Source organism: Triturus cristatus, chromosome 5_2 (genome assembly GCF_964204655.1).
Source record: "Triturus cristatus chromosome 5_2, aTriCri1.1, whole genome shotgun sequence".
In the NCBI taxonomy this organism is placed as follows: Eukaryota; Metazoa; Chordata; class Amphibia; order Caudata; family Salamandridae; genus Triturus; species Triturus cristatus.
In genome coordinates this window covers 1,066,292,104-1,066,312,444 of record NC_140588.1, presented here as the reverse complement: position 1 = coordinate 1,066,312,444, position 20,341 = coordinate 1,066,292,104, and the positions used below count along the sequence as shown (strand labels likewise).

At 52.9% G+C, this 20,341-nt stretch overlaps 1 protein-coding gene across 4 annotated transcripts in view; it reads left to right on the top strand.

Moving 5' to 3' along the window:
* The window catches only part of P2RY4 (pyrimidinergic receptor P2Y4), a 65,140-nt gene that overhangs the window by 38,257 nt on the left and 6,542 nt on the right, over positions 1-20,341 (top strand). The window contains exon 1 of one of the 4 annotated variants that reach the window (XM_085608350.1): positions 17,824-18,317. The exons of the other annotated variants lie outside the window; for them this stretch is intronic. The gene's annotated coding sequence lies outside the window, so the exon portion shown is untranslated. Of the gene's footprint in view, positions 1-17,823; positions 18,318-20,341 lie in introns of those variants that run through there. 4 annotated transcript variants of the gene reach the window in all.

Sequence of the window (20,341 nt, the reverse complement as noted above, 5' to 3'; positions counted from 1 at the left end):
CTTACTCAAGGGAGGTGGTGTGGGCTAGTAATTGCCATGTGCAGGTGCACAAAAATAACACTCAATAATTGATTGTCCAGTCTATACTTTGCTTTATAAAAGTAAGAGTACATTTATTAAACACACACACCACTCAATACTATGCACCAATTTACAAATATACATAAGCTGTTGGAATTACTTTGTGACATTGCATAACATATCCACTCCTCCCGCAGGGGGGGTGGGGTCTAGTACCACCACTCCCATGTATGCACATCAACTTGCCCCCAATGCAGATAGTTGAACATAACCTGGAGCGAGGGCCCTGCGCACTGGCACCATCCCAGTGGTGACCCACCCCTTTACCCCAAGAAGCATTTAAAAGGGGTAAACCTGCCTTGGTGACACATGACCCTGACTGAGCATCTCCTACTGACCATAAAGTATGCACCTCTATATCTTAAGGGCTGGCAGTTGTGGGGTCTTCAACTAAGCGCAGCAGCAAGAATCCATGTTTACGCACACTTTAGAATGACAGTACTCATCACCTTGGCTCATCATTTGATGGCATTGCAATTACAGCCCCTAAAGCAGGGGTACTCGCAAACTTTCTCTTGGGGGCCAAATTTAGAGTGTGGTTTGTGGCCGAGGGCTGCACCGGTGGGGGCGGGGTCAGTGGGGGAGGGGGCGGCGCTAGAAAAAAAAAACTGTGACCATGAGCTTGAACACAGGCCCCTGCAGCGGATGCCTTCGTCCACTGAGCTACCAGACCTGGCATGCACATCTCTCTCTCGCTCTCTCTCGCGCTCTCGCGCTCTGTCTGTCTGTCTGTCTGTCTGTCTGTCTGTCTGTCCCTGCCTCTGTCTGTCTGTCTGTCCCTGCCTCTGTCTGTCTGTCTGTCCCTGCCTCTGTCTGTCTGTCTGTCCCTGCCTCTGTCTGTCTGTCTGTCCCTGCGTCTGTCTGTCTGTCTGTCCCTGTGTCTGTCTGTCTGTCTGTCCCTGCCTCTGTCTGTCTGTCAGTCTGTCCCTGCCTCTGTCTGTCTGTCTGTCTGTCTGTCCCTGCCTCTGTCTGTCTGTCTGTCTGTCTGTCTGTCCCTGCCTCTGTCTGTCTGTCTGTCTGTCCCTGCCTCTGTCTGTCTGTCTGTCTGTCCCTGCGTCTGTCTGTCTGTCTGTCTGTCTGTCCCTGCCTCTGTCTGTCTGTCTGTCTGTCTGTCCCTGCCTCTGTCTGTCAGTCTATCTGTCTCTGCCTATCTCTGTGCCTCGGGCAGTGCACACGTACTGTGTCTACACGTCCCCGTCACCAGCCCAGAGACAGTCTCCCCACTCCCTCCGCTCCCTGTGTAATGTAAAAGCCAGCTGTCACTCCCTGCTGTCCTTTGTCCCCTCCTCTGGCTCTCAGTCCCTGCTGCCCTCTGTCACCTCACGCTGCTCTCACTCCCTGCGTCCCTCTGTCACCTCACCGCCACGACACTTGGAATAGGACCAGGACACTCGCAGCATGAGGAATCCATAGCTTGCGGAAGAAACTGATGTTGCGGAGGAGCGTTGTCTCGCTACCTTTATAATTGAATTGTAGCCTAATCTTTCTATTAAGGCCTTTTATTACTGTACTGGATGGCGGGCTGTGGCACCCATGGAAAAATGCGTAGTCTGTTGGTGCAGGTGGTTCCTGTTGCGCTTATTTATTAATCACTGTATTAGCATACATGCCAACATTTCAGAAGAGCAAAGTGGGAGATTCTTTAAAAAAAACAAAACGTGAGAATGGGGCCTTGAATCGGGTTACTGTCATGAATGGGCCTTGGAAGTGTGCTGCTGCAGGATCTGACATTTGAAACGCAAATGCACGTTTTGTTCTTACCTTTCAGAAGCGTGGAGGCAGTGGCAGGCAGAGAGAGGGTGATGCAAGTGTTGTGCACTCACTGGCCTGGCAGGTTGCTGCTGGCAGTGCATATACCACCCACCCCCCACCTGTGTGGCAGCCCAGGCGCACACACACAGCCGCCCCCAGTACTTCACAGGTCTTTAAAAAACCATTCACTTGCTAACAAGCCTTTGTTGTATTTCACCTCTTAGCGCCCCCGCAGCTCCACTCTTACTATCGCTGGAATTGCCGGCCCCCTCTCGGAGTCTGGGCTGCTGCAACGGCGGTGTTTGGTGACACTTTAAAAAAAAAAAAAAAAAAGAACACAGGTATATTGTCTGCAAGCTCTGCGGGCCGCCAAGGAAGGCTTGCCGGGCCCGCGGGCCGTACTATGAGTACCCCTGCCCTAAAGGCATCACAGATGAAATCACAGGATTGCCATATACAGCCAGACACCCTAGCAGGACTGTCTGGCAACATAACTCCACTTGGCTTATGACATCTCCTTACACATGTGACTTACAGTCCCTTCAAAAGAAGTACTCCTGGCAACTACACTTCTCCTGCAGTGCGCCTCTTCACTTTAAAAAGAATCACAGGTAAAAGCAAGGGATTACGTAAATACAACCAGACCCCCTAGCAGGAAGGTCCAGCAACATAACTCCATTTAGCTTAACATCACCTTACACAGGTACTTCACTTTACACATGTGACTTTCAGTCCACCTAAAAAGAAATAATCACTAGTAAATGCATTTCGGTGCAATTGCACCACTTCACCTCCAGGGGATGCACTTCTTCAAACATCCCCAACTCAGCCCTTCACTTCATGATGCACTTCTCCACACACCCTCAGCTGCAGAACAAAAGTTCCAGCCTAGAATGTGTTTAAATGCTAGCTGAGCCCTTGAGGGGTAATTTCCTTTAGGTCCCCATGGCACTGAGGGTGGGACTTTTCTGCGTGCTGGGGGGGGGGGGGGGGGGGAGACTGCGCTTCTCCAGCAGCTCCCCCAGCACCTTTTCACAAGTGAGGGTGACCCCCCTCCTCTGGGGGCCACAAAGCACCAAAACGGCAGATTTCTTCGTGCTGGGGGGGAAAGACTGCACTTCTCCAGCAGCTCACCCCAGCACCTTTTCACAAGTGAGGGTGACCCCCCTCCTCTGGGGGCCACAAAGCACCAAAACGGCAGATTTCCAAATGCCTGGCGAGGCATTATGGGGCGCTTCATGCTCCTCTTTACCAGCCCCAGCCACTGGAAACACTCTCCTCTGCCCTCGGGGTCTCTGAGAGGGTAGATTCAGCAGGGTGCTGTCTCCACTGGCTCCCTGCGCCAGCTCTCCTCCTTGGCCTCTCTTCTCCCTGCGCAGAGGCCACTGCTCCTGCGCACCAGTCCTGGGCTCTTCTTCTGGTGCTGTAAGGGTCCTGGGGGCAGTCAGGGGGTCTCTTTTCTGAGAGGGGTGGATTTAGCAGGGAGCTGTCTTCACTGGCTCCCTGCGCCAGCCCTTTCGCCTGGCTCTCCTCCTTGGCCTCTCTTCTCCCTGCGCAGAGGCCACTGCTCCTGCGCACCGGTCCTGGGCTCTTCTTCTGGTGCTGTTAGGGTCCTGGGGGCAGTCAGGGGGTCTCACCTTCCAACTGCCCATTGCGCCAGGCTCCGGCACCTTCAGGCTCAGCAGGTCACACCCCAGAGAGAGCTTCTCTTCCTGTGCAAGCACTTTTTAAAAGTTGAGTAGGGGGCTGTCAGGAAGTCCCTGTTGGTCCTATCAAACAGCGACCTCACTTTCCTGCCCCTGCTCCCTCCTTCTTGTCCAGCCTCTGGGTTTGTTCAAAATGGCGTCGTCCAGTGTCTCTGGCCACATGTCCTCTGAAACCCAACTCCTTCCCTCCTTGGTGCAGCCTGGTGCCCAGCACCTAGTGGTGGATGAGCCTGTAGCCCCACCCATCATCTCTTTATTGAGAGGAGGCCCTCGCTTGTGGAAGAAAGGTTATCAATCCATCCAGCTGAGGTCAGCCCTCAGCCTGGGTCTGGTCATGGCTGGCTCAGAGAAATATGACAGTTCTGGATGACCTAAAAGCAGTACAAATATGACATCTTGGTTTCAGCTAATGAGTGCACGCATTCACAAACTCCTTTGGTGCTCGCCCAGAGGCAGAGACAGAAACCAGATTGGCCACTTGATGATAAGCAACACCTGGAGACTGCAAGATGTCAGAGTAAGGAGGGGAGCGGACGTCGGCAGTGATCACTATCCAGAGACCGCGATAAGCGACACCTGGAGATACCCACTGCAAGATGTCAGAGTAAGGAGGGGAGCGGACGTCGGCAGCGATCACTATCCAGAGACCGCTATAAGCGACACCTGGAGATGCCCACTGCAAGATGTCAGAGTAAGGAGGGGAGCGGACGTCGGCAGCGATCACTATCCAGAGACCGCGATAAGCGACACCTGGAGATGCCCACTGCAAGATGTCAGAGTAAGGAGGGGAGTGGGCGTCGGCAGTGTTCTGCACCTAGTGACCGTTCTTGTGAAGCTGAAGCTCAGAAAAACAGAAAGTTAAAATACCAGGAGGACAGCACTCCGATGCGGCAACATTAGAGGTCCCCAAGACCAGAAGGCACCCGTCTTAGAAATCATCAAACCAGGTTCCAAGCACTGGCACACACCGGGGATCTGTCTGAGCCAGCTGCAGACGCAGTCAACAAGAGCTGGAAACAGGGTTCATCGATGTATGTGAAGAGCACTGAAACAGGCCTGGGGACTAGGGCAAGGAAGAGGAAGGAATGTATAAGACAAGACATATGGCAAGCTATTGAAGACAGGAGGGCAGCAAAAAAAAGGAGTCAAAAGAATGACAGCAGCATAAAATTGGGCGCATGTGGATAACCTTTCCAGCCAAGCAGAGGACGGAGCCCGGAGAGGCGAACAGGAAAAAGCTTTCAAGATCACAGAGATACTCTTGGTGAATCTTGTTGAACATACAAGGCCACCATCATGGACAAGCAAGGGAGACCGCTGAGAACAAAGGAAGAACCGGAAGCTCGCTGGGCCGAGCACTTCAAAGAAGTCTTGAACAGACAAGTGAAGCACGGGAGACCGCTGAGAGCTAAGGAAGAACCGGAAGCTCGCTGGGCCGAGCACTTCAAAGAAGTCTTGAACAGACAAGTGAAGCACGGGAGACCGCTGAGAGCTAAGGAAGAACCGGAAGCTCGCTGGGCGGAGCACGTCAAAGAAGTCTTGAACAGACAAGTGAAGCACGGGAGACCGCTGAGAGCTAAGGAAGAACCGGAAGCTCGCTGGGCCGAGCACGTCAAAGAAGTCTTGAACAGACAAGTGAAGCACGGGAGACCGCTGAGAGCTAAGGAAGAACCGGAAGCTCGCTGGGCCGAGCACTTCAAAGAAGTCTTGAACAGACAAGTGAAGCACGGGAGACCGCTGAGAGCTAAGGAAGAACCGGAAGCTCGCTGGGCCGAGCACTTCAAAGAAGTCTTGAACAGACAAGTGAAGCAAGGGAGACCGCTGAGAGCTAAGGAAGAACCGGAAGCTCGCTGGGCCGAGCACTTCAAAGAAGTCTTGAACAGACAAGTGAAGCAAGGGAGACCGCTGAGAGCTAAGGAAGAACCGGAAGCTCGCTGGGCCGAGCACTTCAAAGAAGTCTTGAACAGACAAATGAAGCACGGGAGACCGCTGAGAGCAAAGGAAGAACCGGAAGCTCGCTGGGCCGAGCACTTCAAAGAAGTCTTGAACAGACAAGTGAAGCACGGGAGACCGCTGAGAGCTAAGGAAGAACCGGAAGCTCGCTGGGCCGAGCACGTCAAAGAAGTCTTGAACAGACAAGTGAAGCACGGGAGACCGCTGAGAGCTAAGGAAGAACCGGAAGCTCGCTGGGCCGAGCACTTCAAAGAAGTCTTGAACAGACAAGTGAAGCACGGGAGACCGCTGAGAGCTAAGGAAGAACCGGAAGCTCGCTGGGCCGAGCACTTCAAAGAAGTCTTGAACAGACAAGTGAAGCACGGGAGACCGCTGAGAGCTAAGGAAGAACCGGAAGCTCGCTGGGCCGAGCACGTCAAAGAAGTCTTGAACAGACAAGTGAAGCACGGGAGACCGCTGAGAGCTAAGGAAGAACCGGAAGCTCGCTGGGCCGAGCACTTCAAAGAAGTCTTGAACAGACAAGTGAAGCACGGGAGACCGCTGAGAGCTAAGGAAGAACCGGAAGCTCGCTGGGCCGAGCACTTCAAAGAAGTCTTGAACAGACAAGTGAAGCAAGGGAGACCGCTGAGAGCTAAGGAAGAACCGGAAGCTCGCTGGGCCGAGCACTTCAAAGAAGTCTTGAACAGACAAGTGAAGCAAGGGAGACCGCTGAGAGCTAAGGAAGAACCGGAAGCTCGCTGGGCCGAGCACTTCAAAGAAGTCTTGAACAGACAAGTGAAGCACGGGAGACCGCTGAGAGCTAAGGAAGAACCGGAAGCTCGCTGGGCCGAGCACTTCAAAGAAGTCTTGAACAGACAAGTGAAGCAAGGGAGACCGCTGAGAGCTAAGGAAGAACCGGAAGCTCGCTGGGCCGAGCACTTCAAAGAAGTCTTGAACAGACAAGTGAAGCAAGGGAGACCGCTGAGAGCTAAGGAAGAACCGGAAGCTCGCTGGGCCGAGCACTTCAAAGAAGTCTTGAACAGACAAGTGAAGCACGGGAGACCGCTGAGAGCTAAGGAAGAACCGGAAGCTCGCTGGGCCGAGCACTTCAAAGAAGTCTTGAACAGACAAGTGAAGCAGAGATGCAAGAAGCAGAGACAGACAGAGGTGAGAGAGACAGAGAACAAGGGGGGTGGATTACACAGATCGGGAAGAGCAAGTGAGGGAAAATGCATAGATCGGAAAGACGGAGGAAGAGAAAGATGGCAACACTGCCAAGAAAGGTGAAAGCAGAAAACAGGAGTAAGATAAAGGGCTGGGGGTGCCTGGTGGTAGATTAAAAAGAATGAGGTGGTTTTAAGACCACCAGCCTTGACGTTCACCGCACCCACGTTTAATCGCTCCAGTCGGGTGCTTTTAGAGTTTTGGGCACTAGCAAGTTTGATTACACTAATTAAGTACTGCGTACATGGCAGCCGGTATATCGGGCAATATACAAGTAATTAGGTGCACACTCATTCATAAGTGGCTGCCATTGTGTATCTTTTATTTTCACTGCTAACACTGCCGAACGACTTTTTATTGATCAACAAATCTTGTTCATGATGTCATTTTGTCAGTTCATTTTTAGTGACCCTGTTTTTCGGGTCTAGAAGAGGGTAAAAAGAAAAGTATCACCCTACCTAGAACTGTGGAAGAGAACTAGTAATTTCCTTCCTAAAAGTTTACAAATAATAGCAAACAATGGCAAAGCCTGTAGGGCTGCCCTTAAAGTGATAGTGCATGGAAGCACGAGCTTGCAACAATGCAGTTTGCATGACTTGGCACTCTTTAGCGTGACTCATTGCTTTAAAGTGATGCTACATGAAAGCACGAGCTTGCAGCAACAATGCAGTTTGCATGATTTAGCACTTTTTAGCATGACTCACGGCTTCAAAGTGACTCTGCATGGAAGCAGGAGCCTGCAACAATGCAGTTTGCATGACTTAGCACTTTTAAGCATGACTCATTGCTTGAAAGTGATACTTCATGGAAGCACGAGCTTGCAGCAACAATGCAGGTTGCATGATTCAGCTCTTTTTAGCATGACTCTGGCTTTGCATTGGTGGATGCAGAGGCGGGTGCATCCCTCCTTCACAAAGGGGGCCCTTTTTCTGTGCCCCCCCCCCCCTCCTTTCCACCCCTATCTTGCGTTGGTAAGTACTGGTGCATGAGAAGGTACAAAGTGCACCATGGACAGGTGTTGCATTATGCATTTCACACAAGCACTTTCATAGCAACACAATCTCCCCTGAGGGCTCTGTGTATATCTGACGTCACATGGAAACCATCTGCAAAGCTAATCTTCTGATAGCCGTCGCTCACTTAGAAATGTAACCAGAGTGGAGATGGCCGGCCCACAATGTTAGACTAAACCTGGGAGAGTTTTACAAGCGCGGGCTCAGAATATTGAAAATACACAGTTATTCAATAACATTGTTTCATCAAAAGCACCGGTCCCATGAAAATGTGGAGTTAAAGGGAAAAAAATGTCACAATCGACAAGTGTCATTATACAAGTTTACAAGGAGCGCAATGACGTAAAGTGGGTCGGTGGTAAAACCGAGTACATCAACACATACTCAATGTACATTATTGACTTGGATACTGCACGCGGTCCTGTTGCCAAACACGGCTTGGACATCTGAAACTTCCGATTTCCCATATTTGATTGCAACCTAAGGTCGGCCACGAAACATTAACACCAAGATTTAAGACATTCTGCTTTTATGAAGCTTGGACGCTTGAAATTTCACCTTTGAAAGATGTCATCTATCGGGCGTCGGTCATGGGACGGGTGTGCCTATACTCAAAACCACTTTTTTAATTTTAAGTGCACCTGGGATTTTCAATACGATTTGCTGAGATTCATGACTAGGATTAACTTCTACGCAAAAACCAAAGGAAATGATGGACTGAGTGTTGAACATTGCAAGCACTCACCCCCAGTCAACTGATCTGGGTTTAATCCATCACCGTTCTTTAGCCCACTCTGCCACCCCAGTTCAGACATGGCCATATACAAATCAGTCTGACCCTGTGCCTCATGGGATCAGTCCAGCCCGAACTGCCAAGCCATGCCTTTCCTGGACCGGAAACAAGCATCCTGGGACCGGTTTCTGGCATTTCAGCCGTCTTCAGCCAGGCTTGCTTGAATCCAGTGGTAAAGTGAGCAAGGGACTCACGCTGAAAGATTTCATCTATCGGGCGTCGGTCATGGGACCGTTATGCCCATACTCAAAACCACTTTTTTATTTTTAAGTGCACCTGGGATTTTCAATCCGATTTGCTGAGATTCATGACTAGGATTAACTTCTATCCAACAACTTCCATTAATGTTGCCCTGAGGAAGCCTCTGGCAAGGCGAAACGCACTTGCTTGTATACTTTGATGGAGAACAGTATTAAAAAGGCAACAACAGAGGATCTATTCGTTCTCTTCTATTTTCGACAAACCTCTTTTTCATACTTTTTGTTGCCTCTCTACTATGTATACACATTGATTGTACATGTATCTCACATCAGAAATGGGAGTTCCACACAACTTCCACTATAGATGTCAACGTTTCGGTCTGTTCTGGATTTATGAAGCAGACCTCCATCAGGACCAACAAAAGAACGTTAAGGCAACATCCACATTCCTTGAGACAGTGATGAACACACAATTTGAAATTACGAACACACATTTCAATAATCTGAACTCAGCCAGGTTGTGTTTGAAATCGACTGCTGTAATAGCACGATTACCCCTGTGAATCCTCTATATTTTTTTTATAATTGTTTATTGTTTAGCACCCTAATGCAAGGGTCGAAATGAAACCTGCCATATTTCTCTGGACAAGCTCTTTACGGCAGAGGCCATTATGCCTCTGTCCCCTTCACCGCGTGCCACCTGGGAGCCAACTCGCAGCATAATGTATAGAGCAGAGTTCAGGCTAACTGTGTCTATACTTCCACTGCATCTCTAGTCCTTCTCTGACACACAAACACTGCTTGAGACAGGGCCTATGTGGGAGAAAGCACAGTTACAAATCAAGCAAACCACTCTTCGCCCCGTGTGAGCGTGCTTTTGTGAACTTTCGAGAAAGTGTCGCGGTTGGTATAAAAGTTGTGCCTGTTTCGCTCATCCTTGAGAACACTATATGTTATGGTCTCTTTTCTTCATGGTGTAATGGTGCACAAAGGGCATATACAAGCAGCTCTTTGTGAGTGGACATAATAGGTTTAGGCTTTGAAGGTTTCTCTCCTTTTGCACCAAACCCAATATCTTTTGCCCTTTATCACATGTTGGAATTCTCAATGGTTGGGATTATAGGAAAGACTTTCCTTTGAACATGAATGAGGAAAAACTATTCACGGCAGAGCCCACACCTGGGAAGCCCCCTCCCTGGTTTTTGGGGATTTCTGGTGGAGAATACATGATTCTCCTGACCTGGGAGAGGTGATGGGGAGGGGCGGGGTTAGAATACGTACGTGGATGTGTAGCGTTGTGGTTGAATTTATATAGCACTTACTATCCACAGTAGACCTTAAGGAAGTGGTCCCTCCTTGACCAGAGGGGGTGCAGGGTGTATGCTGACTGCAGGTCCTTCCTGGACCAGAGGGGCTGTAGGGAGTATCCTGAATGGAGGTCCCTCCTGGACCAGAGGGGGTGCAGGGTGTATGCTGACTGCAGGTCCTTCCTGGACCAGAGGGGGTGCAAGGAGTGGGCTGACTGCAGGTACCTCCTGGACCAGAGGGGGTGCAGGGTGTATGCTGACTGCAGGTCCTTCCTGGACCAGAGGGGGTGCAAGGAGTGGGCTGACTGCAGGTCCTTCCTGGACCAGAGGGGGTGCAGGGTGTATGCTGACTGCAGGTCCCTCCTTGACCAGAGGGGGTGCAGGGAGTCTGCTGACTGCAGGTCCCTCCTTGACCAGAGGGGCTGCAGGGTGTATGCTGACTGCAGGTCCCTCCTGGACCAGAGGGGGTGCAGGGAGTCTGCTGACTGCAGGTCCCTCCTTGACCAGAGGGGGTGCAGGGTGTCTGCTGACTGCAGGTCCTTCCTGGGCCAGAGGGGGTGCAGGGTGTATGCTGACTGCATGTACCTCCTTGACCAGAGGGGGTGCAGGGAGTCTGCTGACTGCAGGTCCCTCCTTGACCAGAGGGGGTGCAGGGTGTATGCTGACTGCAGGTCCCTCCTTGACCAGAGGGGGTGCAGGGAGTCTGCTGACTGCAGGTCCCTCCTTGGCCAGAGGGGGTGCAGGGTGTATGCTGACTGCAGGTCCCTCCTGGACCAGAGGGGGTGCAGGGAGTCTGCTGACTGCAGGTCCCTCCTTGACCAGAGGGGGTGCAAGGAGTGGGCTGACTGCAGGTCCTTCCTGGGCCAGAGGGGGTGCAGGGTGTATGCTGACTGCAGGTCCCTCCTTGACCAGAGGGGGTGCAGGGAGTCTGCTGACTGCAGGTCCCTCCTTGACCAGAGGGGGTGCAGGGTGTATGCTGACTGCAGGTCCTTCCTGGGCCAGAGGGGGTGCAGGGTGTATGCTGACTGCAGGTCCTTCCTGGGCCAGAGGGGGTGCAGGGTGTATGCTGACTGCAGGTCCTTCCTGGACCAGAGTGGGTGCAGGGAGTCTGCTGACTGCAGGTCCCTCCTTGGCCAGAGGGGGTGCAGGGTGTATGCTGACTGCATGTCCTTCCTGGACCAGAGGGGGTGCAGGGAGTCTGCTGACTGCAGGTCCCTCCTTGGCCAGAGGGGGTGCAGGGAGTCTGCTGACTGCAGGTCCCTCCTGGACCAGAGGGGGTGCAGGGAGTCTGCTGACTGCAGGTCCCTCCTTGACCAGAGGGGGTGCAGGGTGTATGCTGACTGCAGGTCCTTCCTGGGCCAGAGGGGGTGCAAGGAGTGGGCTGATTGCAGGTCCTTCCTGGACCAGAGGGGGTGCAAGGAGTGGGCTGACTGCAGGTCCTTCCTGGGCCAGAGGGGGTGCAAGGAGTGGGCTGACTGCAGGTACCTCCTGGACCAGAGGGGGTGCAGGGTGTATGCTGACTGCAGGTCCCTCCTTGACCAGAGGGGGTGCAGGGTGTATGCTGACTGCCGGTCCCTCCTTGACCAGAGGGGGTGCAGGGAGTCTGCTGACTGCAGGTCCCTCCTTGACCAGAGGGGGTGCAGGGTGTATGCTGACTGCCGGTCCCTCCTTGACCAGAGGGGGTGCAGGGAGTCTGCTGACTGCAGGTCCCTCCTTGACCAGAGGGGGTGCAGGGTGTATGCTGACTGCAGGTCCCTCCTGGACCAGAGGGGGTGCAGGGAGTCTGCTGACTGCAGGTCCCTCCTTGACCAGAGGGGGTGCAGGGTGTATGCTGACTGCAGGTCCTTCCTGGGCCAGAGGGGGTGCAGGGTGTATGCTGACTGCAGGTCCCTCCTGGGCCAGAGGGGGTGCAGGGTGTATGCTGACTGCAGGTCCCTCCTTGACCAGAGGGGGTGCAGGGTGTATGCTGACTGCAGGTCCCTCCTGGACCAGAGGGGCTGTAGGGAGTATCCTGAATGGAGGTCCCTCCTGGACCAGAGGGGGTGCAGAGTGTACGCTGACTGCAGGTCCCTCCTGGGCCAGAGGGGATGCAGGGAGTATGTTGAATATAGGTCCCTCCTGGACCAGAGGGGGGTGCAGGGTGTATGCTGACTGCAGGTCCTTCCTGTGCCAGAGGGGCTGTAGGGAGTATCCTGAATGGAGGTCCCTCCTGGACCAGAGGGGGTGCAGGGTGTCTGCTGACTGCAGGTCCCTCCTTGACCAGAGGGGGTGCAGGGTGTATGCTGACTGCAGGTCCCTCCAGGATCAGAGGGGGTGCAGGGAGTCTGCTGACTGCAGGTCCCTCCTTGACCAGAGGGGGTGCAGGGTGTATGCTGACTGCAGGTCCCTCCTTGACCAGAGGGGGTGCAGGGTGTATGCTGACTGCCGGTCCTTCCTGGGCCAGAGGGGCTGTAGGGAGTATCCTGAATGGAGGTCCCTCCTGGACTATAGGGGATGCAGGGAGTCTGCTGAATGGAGGGACATCCTTGCTTTGTGAAGGATGCAGGCTGTATGTTAAATACAGAAACCTCCAGAGTCTACAGGGGATGCAAGGTGTGTGGTTGGAGAATGCAGGGCATCCGAGGATTGTGGGGATAGAGGAAGCGTGATAAATGCAGGGCGCTGCTGGGTCTATAGGGGTTGCAGGGTGTATGAGCATTGCGGGTACCTCTTGGGTCTGTGGGACGCACGGTGTGTGAGGGATACCAGGCCTGCTCGGTCTGTGAGGGATTCCATGTGTACAGGTACTGTAGGGCCCTTCTGGGTCTATGCCGGGATGCCATGTGTTAGGGGAATACAGGACCCCGAAAGGTCTGGGGGCCCAGCATGCACAGGAAAGGAGAGCCCTTCTAATTGGTGTCAAGGAGCTGACCGCTATAACTGGGCACAGGTTATTATGGATAATGATGGGACCTTGACACATAAAATATTAATTGAGAAAGGATTAAGACGGGGTGTGTCCTGGCTCCCCCACTTTTCTCTATGTCTAGCTGACTTGCTATCAGTTCTGGGAGGGGTCAAGGGTGTCCGCCCCAAAGTAGATGGCAAACATTTTGCGTGTCTTCTGTATGCAGACGATCTCGTAATTCTAGACCAGACAGAGATAGGTCTGCAAAGAAAGCTAGACATGTTTATGGAATATTAGAACATAGAAATGTGGAGCACTCCATTGAACACAATGGGGTGCTCCATGCTTTTACGGGCCAGTAAAAGCCCGCGGAGCAACATTCCAATGTTTCTTTCGATCACAGCTGTTGCTGTGAACAAAGGCCTTTCTGAGCCCGAGCGGATATAAACCCCCCCAGGCTCCGAGAGGCCTTTGTTTTATTTGTTAGAACAATCGGCCCTCTAGTGGCAGAATGTTCTAATAGCCTTATAGCCCTTCGTAGCTGGGCTATACCAGCCATTAAAATTCCGCTCCCTTGTTAAAGGCCCTCATCTTCGGCTCAGGCATTTAACGCTGGCGCCAACCTTTAATTTTCGGTATAGCCCGCTACAGCGGGCTATAAGGCTATATTGTAGTGATAAATAATTAGAGTAAATGTGGAAAAAACACAGGTATTGAGTTTTGGTATTAATGTAACAAAGTTTGGCAGGTTACTGGGCTCCAACAAGCTGGCGATAGTAAAGGAATGTAAGTATTTAGGGGTCTGGTTTGAGAAATCCCTAAAACGGAGTGTCCTTTGGAATCACTGAGAGTAAGAGCTCTCGCCTCAGCTAGTGGCCTGAAGAAATGCAATAAGGATAATGGTTTGATGTCCGATAGGCCTCTTTCGAAAGCCGGTGCGGCCATGATTCCGCCACAATTCCAATATGGAGCTGAACTATTATATGTAAGCAGTAGAAGTGGATGGAAAGTCGAGGAGGGTAAATGCGTGAAAAACGAACTGTCTCAATCTGGTTCTTCTACGATCGAGGCTATAAGAATGGAGACTGATCTGGTATCCCGGAATATAATGGCCCGTATGGCAATTTTAAGATTCTGGAAGCGCCTCCGCTCAGGGGAAGACCAAATGGTTTCTCAGTGGTGTAAACACCAAATACTACAAAGTGAATTAAAGTGGGCCAAGGGGGTTAGGAAAATTCTGGTAAAAGTTTGTAGTGATCTAAGAATTAGTTTGTGCCTGAAAAAGTTACAAATTGAGATTGCAACGGGCGAGCTCAGGGCATTGGGCCAGGAACTATCCGGAGATTATGACAAGCAGTACCTTGAGGGGGGAAATCAGTTCATTTCATGGCAACTTGTGGCAAAAGCAAGGAGGGTATCCGTGGGTGAGTGCAGTGCCCAGTTGTTGTTTACGAAGATAAGTGTCCTGGTTAAGGGTTGGGATGAACCCCTGCTGTATCCATGAAAAGATCAAACTGGACGCGATTGAGAGGGAATATGGATATTGCATGTGCCAGAGGGAGGTTTGGGATTGTTCTTAAAAAGGTTTTTATGTGTATATAGAATTATAAATTGTAGGTAATTTATGAAGATTGTATTAATAGTGTGTGAAGATATAGTAAAGATATGCAGAGGGGGTATATTTTAATGTATACTGGTTTTTACCCGTTTTATATAATTTAATTATTTACTTGTTATCTTATGCAGGCGATTTAAGTGATGGTGTCATAAACGGTGATATGGGGGCATATGATAGATGTTTAGGGACCTAAGGCCCTTAGGGGTGGAAGCAGCAGGTGATTCTAGGGGTGCTCCCAGAGGGGTGGAAGCAGCAGGTGATTCTAGGGGTGTCCTCGGGGTGGAAGCAGCACGTGAGTCTAGGGGTGCCCTCGGGGGTGGAAACAGTAGGTGATTCCAGGGGTGCTCCCAGAGGGGTGGAAGCAGCGGGTGATTCTAGGGGTGCTCTCAGGGGGTGTGGAAACGGGAGGTTGTTCTAGGGGTGCTCTGGGGGGGGTGGAAGCAGCAGGTGATTCTAGGGATGTGCCCTCGGGGGTTCAAAGCAGCAGGTGATTCTAGGGGTGCCCTGCTGGGTGGAAGCAGCAGGTGAGTCTATGGGTGCCCTCGGGGGGCCAAAGCAGCAGGTGATTCTAGAGGTGCCCGTAGGGAGGTGGAAGCAGCAGGTGATTCTAGGGGTACCTTCGGGAGTGGAAGCAGTAGGTGATTCCAGGGGTGCTCCCAGAGGGGTGGAAGCAGCAGGTGAGTCTAGGGGTGCCCTCGGGGGAGTGGAAGCAGCAGGTGATTCTAGGGGTGTCCTGGGGTGGATGCAGCAGGTGAGTCTAGGGGTGCCCTCGGGGGAGTGGAAGTAGCAGGTGGTTCTATGGGTGCTCTCTGAGGGGGGGCAGCAGGTGATTCCAGGGGTGCTCTCTGAGGGGGGGGCAGCAGGTGATTCCAGGGGTGCTCTCGGGGGTAGAAGCAGCAGGTGATTCCAGGGGTGCTCTCGGGGGTAGAAGCAGCAGGTGGTTCTATGGGTGCCCTGGGGGGGGGGGGGTGGAAGCAGCAGGTGATTCCACGGGTGCTCCCAGAGGGGTGGAAGCAGCAGGTGATTCTAGGGGTGTCCTGGGGTGGATGCAGCAGGTGATTCTAGGGGTGCCCTCGGGGTGGAAGCAGCACGTGAGTCTAGGGGTGCCCTCGGGGGTGGAAACAGTAGGTGATTCCAGGGGTGCTCCCAGAGGGGTGGAAGCAGCGGGTGATTCTAGGGGTGCTCTCAGGGGGTGTGGAAACGGGAGGTTGTTCTAGGGGTGCTCTGGGGGGGGTGGAAGCAGCAGGTTGATTCTAGGGGTGTGCCCTCGGGGGTTCAAAGCAGCAGGTGATTCTAGGGGTGCCCTGCTGGGTGGAAGCAGCAGGTGAGTCTATGGGTGCCCTCGGGGGGCCAAAGCAGCAGGTGATTCTAGAGGTGCCCGTGGGGAGGTGGAAGCAGCAGGTGATTCTAGGGGTACCTTCGGGAGTGGAAGCAGTAGGTGATTCCAGGGGTGCTCCCAGAGGGGTGGAAGCAGCAGGTGAGTCTAGGGGTGCCCTCGGGGGAGTGGAAGCAGCAGGTGATTCTAGGGGTGTCCTGGGGTGGATGCAGCAGGTGAGTCTAGGGGTGCCCTCGGGGGAGTGGAAGTAGCAGGTGGTTCTATGGGTGCTCTCTGAGGGGGGGCAGCAGGTGATTCCAGGGGTGCTCTCTGAGGGGGGGGCAGCAGGTGATTCCAGGGGTGCTCTCGGGGGTAGAAGCAGCAGGTGATTCCAGGGGTGCTCTCGGGGGTAGAAGCAGCAGGTGGTTCTATGGGTGCCCTCGGGGGGGGGGGGGTGGAAGCAGCAGGTGATTCCACGGGTGCTCCCAGAGGGGTGGAAGCAGCAGGTGATTCTAGGGGTGTCCTGGGGTGGATGCAGCAGGTGATTCTAGGGGTGCCCTCGGGGGAGTGGAAGTAGCAGGTGATTCCAGGGGTGCTTTCTGAGGGGGGGGGTCAGCAGATGGTTCTAGGGGTACTCTCGGGAGAGGGGGGTGGAAGCAGCAAGTGGTTCTAAGGGTGCTATGGGGGGCAGCAGGTGATTCCAGGGGTGCTCTAGGGGTGAGGGGGGTGGAAGCAGCAGGTGGTTCTAGGGGTGCTCACCTGTGGTATCGGGGATCACCGGGTCCCTTATGGCATAATTCCCCCATTCTGGGAAGATGGGGGCAGATATCTACCGGCTGCTTAGGTAGGTGGCAAGTATCTGCGTAAGTTATGGGGGTGATGACGATCAGGGGCGCTGAGCTCCTGACGGGGAGGCCCTCTCAGGTGTTGTAGGGACTGTAGCCTAGGGTGACCACTGACCAGACGTCCCTGATTTGCCGGGATCAGTCCTGCTTTTTCACCAGATGTCCCGGCAAATTGAGAGAGGTTCTTCTGATGCTAATTTTAACGAATTGCTTATTGATTTCTTTTCTTGGCGCCTCTTCGGTGTTTCTCTGTTGATGAGCGCCTCTAAGTGGCCTTTCGTAATCTCTGTGCTGATCAACCCTCCCTACGTCCCCCGCCCGCCTTCCCTCATGTTCTTTCAGGGGTGCAGCCCTGCTCAGGCCCCTGGCTAGCAGACGTCCAGGCGGCCTGACCCCCTCCCCCGACCCTGCTTAAACCTGGAAACTCCAGGGACGATGACTAGGAAGGGACTCGGTTCATCACCTCACTTCGGCCATGATGTGTCATCATCTCTGTGCCAGTCCCCAGGGTCGGGCTGGTGAGACAGGCTCTGGGCCCGTACCGGAGTTGCAGCTGTGGGGCGGTTTATTTGGCAGCGTGGTGGCCGCTTGGTGCTGTCTGTGCCGTTCAGATGCCGCCAGCCGCCCAGTGGGGGCCTAAGGGCTCTTTCCGAGGCAGACGGGCCTCTATTACCACCCTTTTACCAAGGGGCGGAGGTGTTACTTCCGGTCTCTGGCTGGTCCACCCTTTAATGTATGCAGATTGAGTCGGGGGGGGGGGGGGTTCTGAGCAGAAGTGACCCTGTTTATATTCAGGTGTGGTTCACAACTTGGAACTCCGTGGACAGTCCTAGAAATATTTGCTTAACTTCTCTGAGGTTAAAAAAAATAAGCAATCACGCTTCTTTTAGAGAACTTTAAAATACTTAAAAGACAAAAGCAGTATTTTGCGAAAAAGCACAATCCGCACGTTTGCCACATTTTTTTAGGGCGCCCGGTCCTATTTCTGATCCCAATCCTACTCTGCAATGTCCAGGCGGCCGGCTCCCCTCCCCCCTCCTTAAACTTGGAAACTCCAGGAAGGTTACCAGGTCGTGACGTCACTTCAGCCAGGGCCTGGCTCCCGGTCTCTGAACCAATCGCCCCTTCCGCCCTCAGGGGTTCGTTTCTCAGGAGGGCTGCCCTGCTCGGGGTATTGTATCCAATGTCCAGGCGGCTGCTCCCCCACCTTAAACTTGGAAACTCCAGGGGTGATGGGGACACGGGTGTAGTCACTCGACTCAGGGATACAAGTTGACTTGTCCATCGCTTCTCCACGCACAGCACGGCCACCATCCACCCTAGCGCCGTGCCGCTCTCCTCTAGGCGCTGCCCTGAGCTTCGACAAGGCTCAGCTGCCTTCTTAGCGTCGTCACCGGGCCGCGTGGAGGGCCGGGAGGGCACCTGAGAAGCCAGAGGGACCCTGAGACCGTGGATAAGAGTGTTGAGGGACCCCGGACCCGCGTGGAAAGGTCCCTGTGCAGGACCGTGTGAAGAAGAGTGGCTCGGGGACCCCCACGGAGCTGGAGCGGGGGGTGAGGACCTCGGAGGACTCCAGAGCTGTGTGGAGTTCGTGTTTGCCGTGGGCTGTGAGCAGCAGCCGCAGGGCCGAGGGCCCCCCAGCAGGTGAGTGCGCCGCCCTGCCATGCCCATACCCTGTGACAATAACATTACTAAGGGTGCCACACGCTGACCGGTCTCGCGCATATGGTATTATCTCAGTGCGGTACTCCTTTCACCCAGCGCAGACCCCACGCGCACGACTATCCGTTGTTATGAGGAAACCCAGGGCACTGCCATACCCAGCTCACAGCAATATGTGTAAGTCTGCCATTGTGGACTCGGCTTACCCAAGATAGACGTACCTAATGAGATGGCGTAGAAGTATTTCAGGCTGAGAAGAGGCGGAGCCCCACAAACTTCTGGTGGGGTTACATTCCCTGCTTTCAGGTGAAGAAGGAGGGATATTCAAGGCATCGAGATTACACATAGGAAAGCCTCCCTTTCGTTTAGGAATGATTTGGGACACGTTAATAAAAAGTGCACATTAGCACAACTATGCGTTTCAGTTACAGGCTGACCATATGGTGACCTTTCACCTCCAACCCCCTCCCCACCCCTCCCGAGGGTGGCACAGGGTCCATATCGCCACAACGCTAGTGTGGATTTAGTATGGCGAAGCTGTGGCTTTTTTGTATTTTATTTTTTTTTTAAAGAAATTTTCTGAAAATGTGTTACCTATTTAACTGCCGAGTGAGCCCCTCATATTGACGATGGTGCTTTGCGCACCCATCCTGAAAATGCAAAAAAAAACCACTTTTAAAATATGCTGTAAAACGCTGCGTTCTGCACAATTTCTTTAAACATGGCTTACTTATGTTTAGATGCAGTTCTGATAGTCTGGGGAAGCAGTTTACAGCATTTCTAGTGTGTCCCTTGTAGATCGAAGCCTACAAGACAGCTCAGCTGTGGTTCTGATCTTGTGGCATTTGCTGTGTGTTGAAAGACAGCGGTCCAATGCCGGGCTCTGTCTTCTGGAGAGTTTGGCGCGTACTTTCTTTTCCCTCTGACGTCACAGGGAGAGGGTTTAGGTGCCATCCGCCGTCTGAGAGGTGAGGGTGAAGGCTGGTATTTATCGAGAAAACCACAAAAATGAACTGTGCTGATATTTCAGAATATATCAGAATTACGAAAGTATAAATTACGCACATTTTCTAAAGTGTGGTGGAAACACATATTTGAATCTGATCAGAATACAGCAGTACATTATGTGATGACATTGGCTCAGATATTCGTTTGTGCGAAGCATCTCCCCCCCCACGTCCCGGGGCCGGTCGAGCAGCACTCCGCCAGGGCTGGCTGCTGGTCCCGGTCCGGCCCTGAAGGAGACCTTACCGGATATTCCAGTCTGAGGCCGTGAGCAGCAGCGCTGCCCCTCATGGGGATTCCCCTCAGTCACTGAATGACCAGGACTTCCCTGGATAAGGAAGCGCCTTCATCGGTGTAACCAGCTCTCGAGAACCAAAACCCGGGACGTTTGGGAAACATAGAAGGACTACCATTTTTCCGCTCTCATCAACATAGGATCACAGAAGATGCATTAAGAAAGAAAATAAAATGTAATTTCTCCAACCAAAATACCTATTAATTAAATTGCTTACTTATCACAGTGGCTAACTAGCAAAGCTTTAGAATACTCAAAATAGTGCCTCTCACTGTTTTCAGTCAACCCCTTCTAAAAGCCGGGACATGAGCCAAAATTGCCGAAATCTGCTGGGAGAGCTGGTGACAAACAGGGACTGTCCGGGCAAATCCGGGATGCTTGGTCACCCTAGCCTACATGAAAACACAGCGCCTCTGCTCCTAGTGCGCACAGACTCCTGGGGGCTGATGCCCAAAGGCATAAAGCAGTATTTAGAAGAGGCTCCTGTAGCATGGTTTTAAGCGCTCTCACCTGTAGCGTGGTTTTAAGCGCTCTCACCTGTGGTGTGGTTTTAAGCGCTCTCACCTGTAGTGTGGGTTTAAGCGCTCTCACCTGTAGCGTGGTTTTAAGCGCTCTCACCTGTAGCGTGGTTTTAAGCGCTCTCACCTGTGGCGTGGGTTTACGTGCTCTCACCTGTGGCGTGGGTTTACGTGCTCTCACCTGTAGG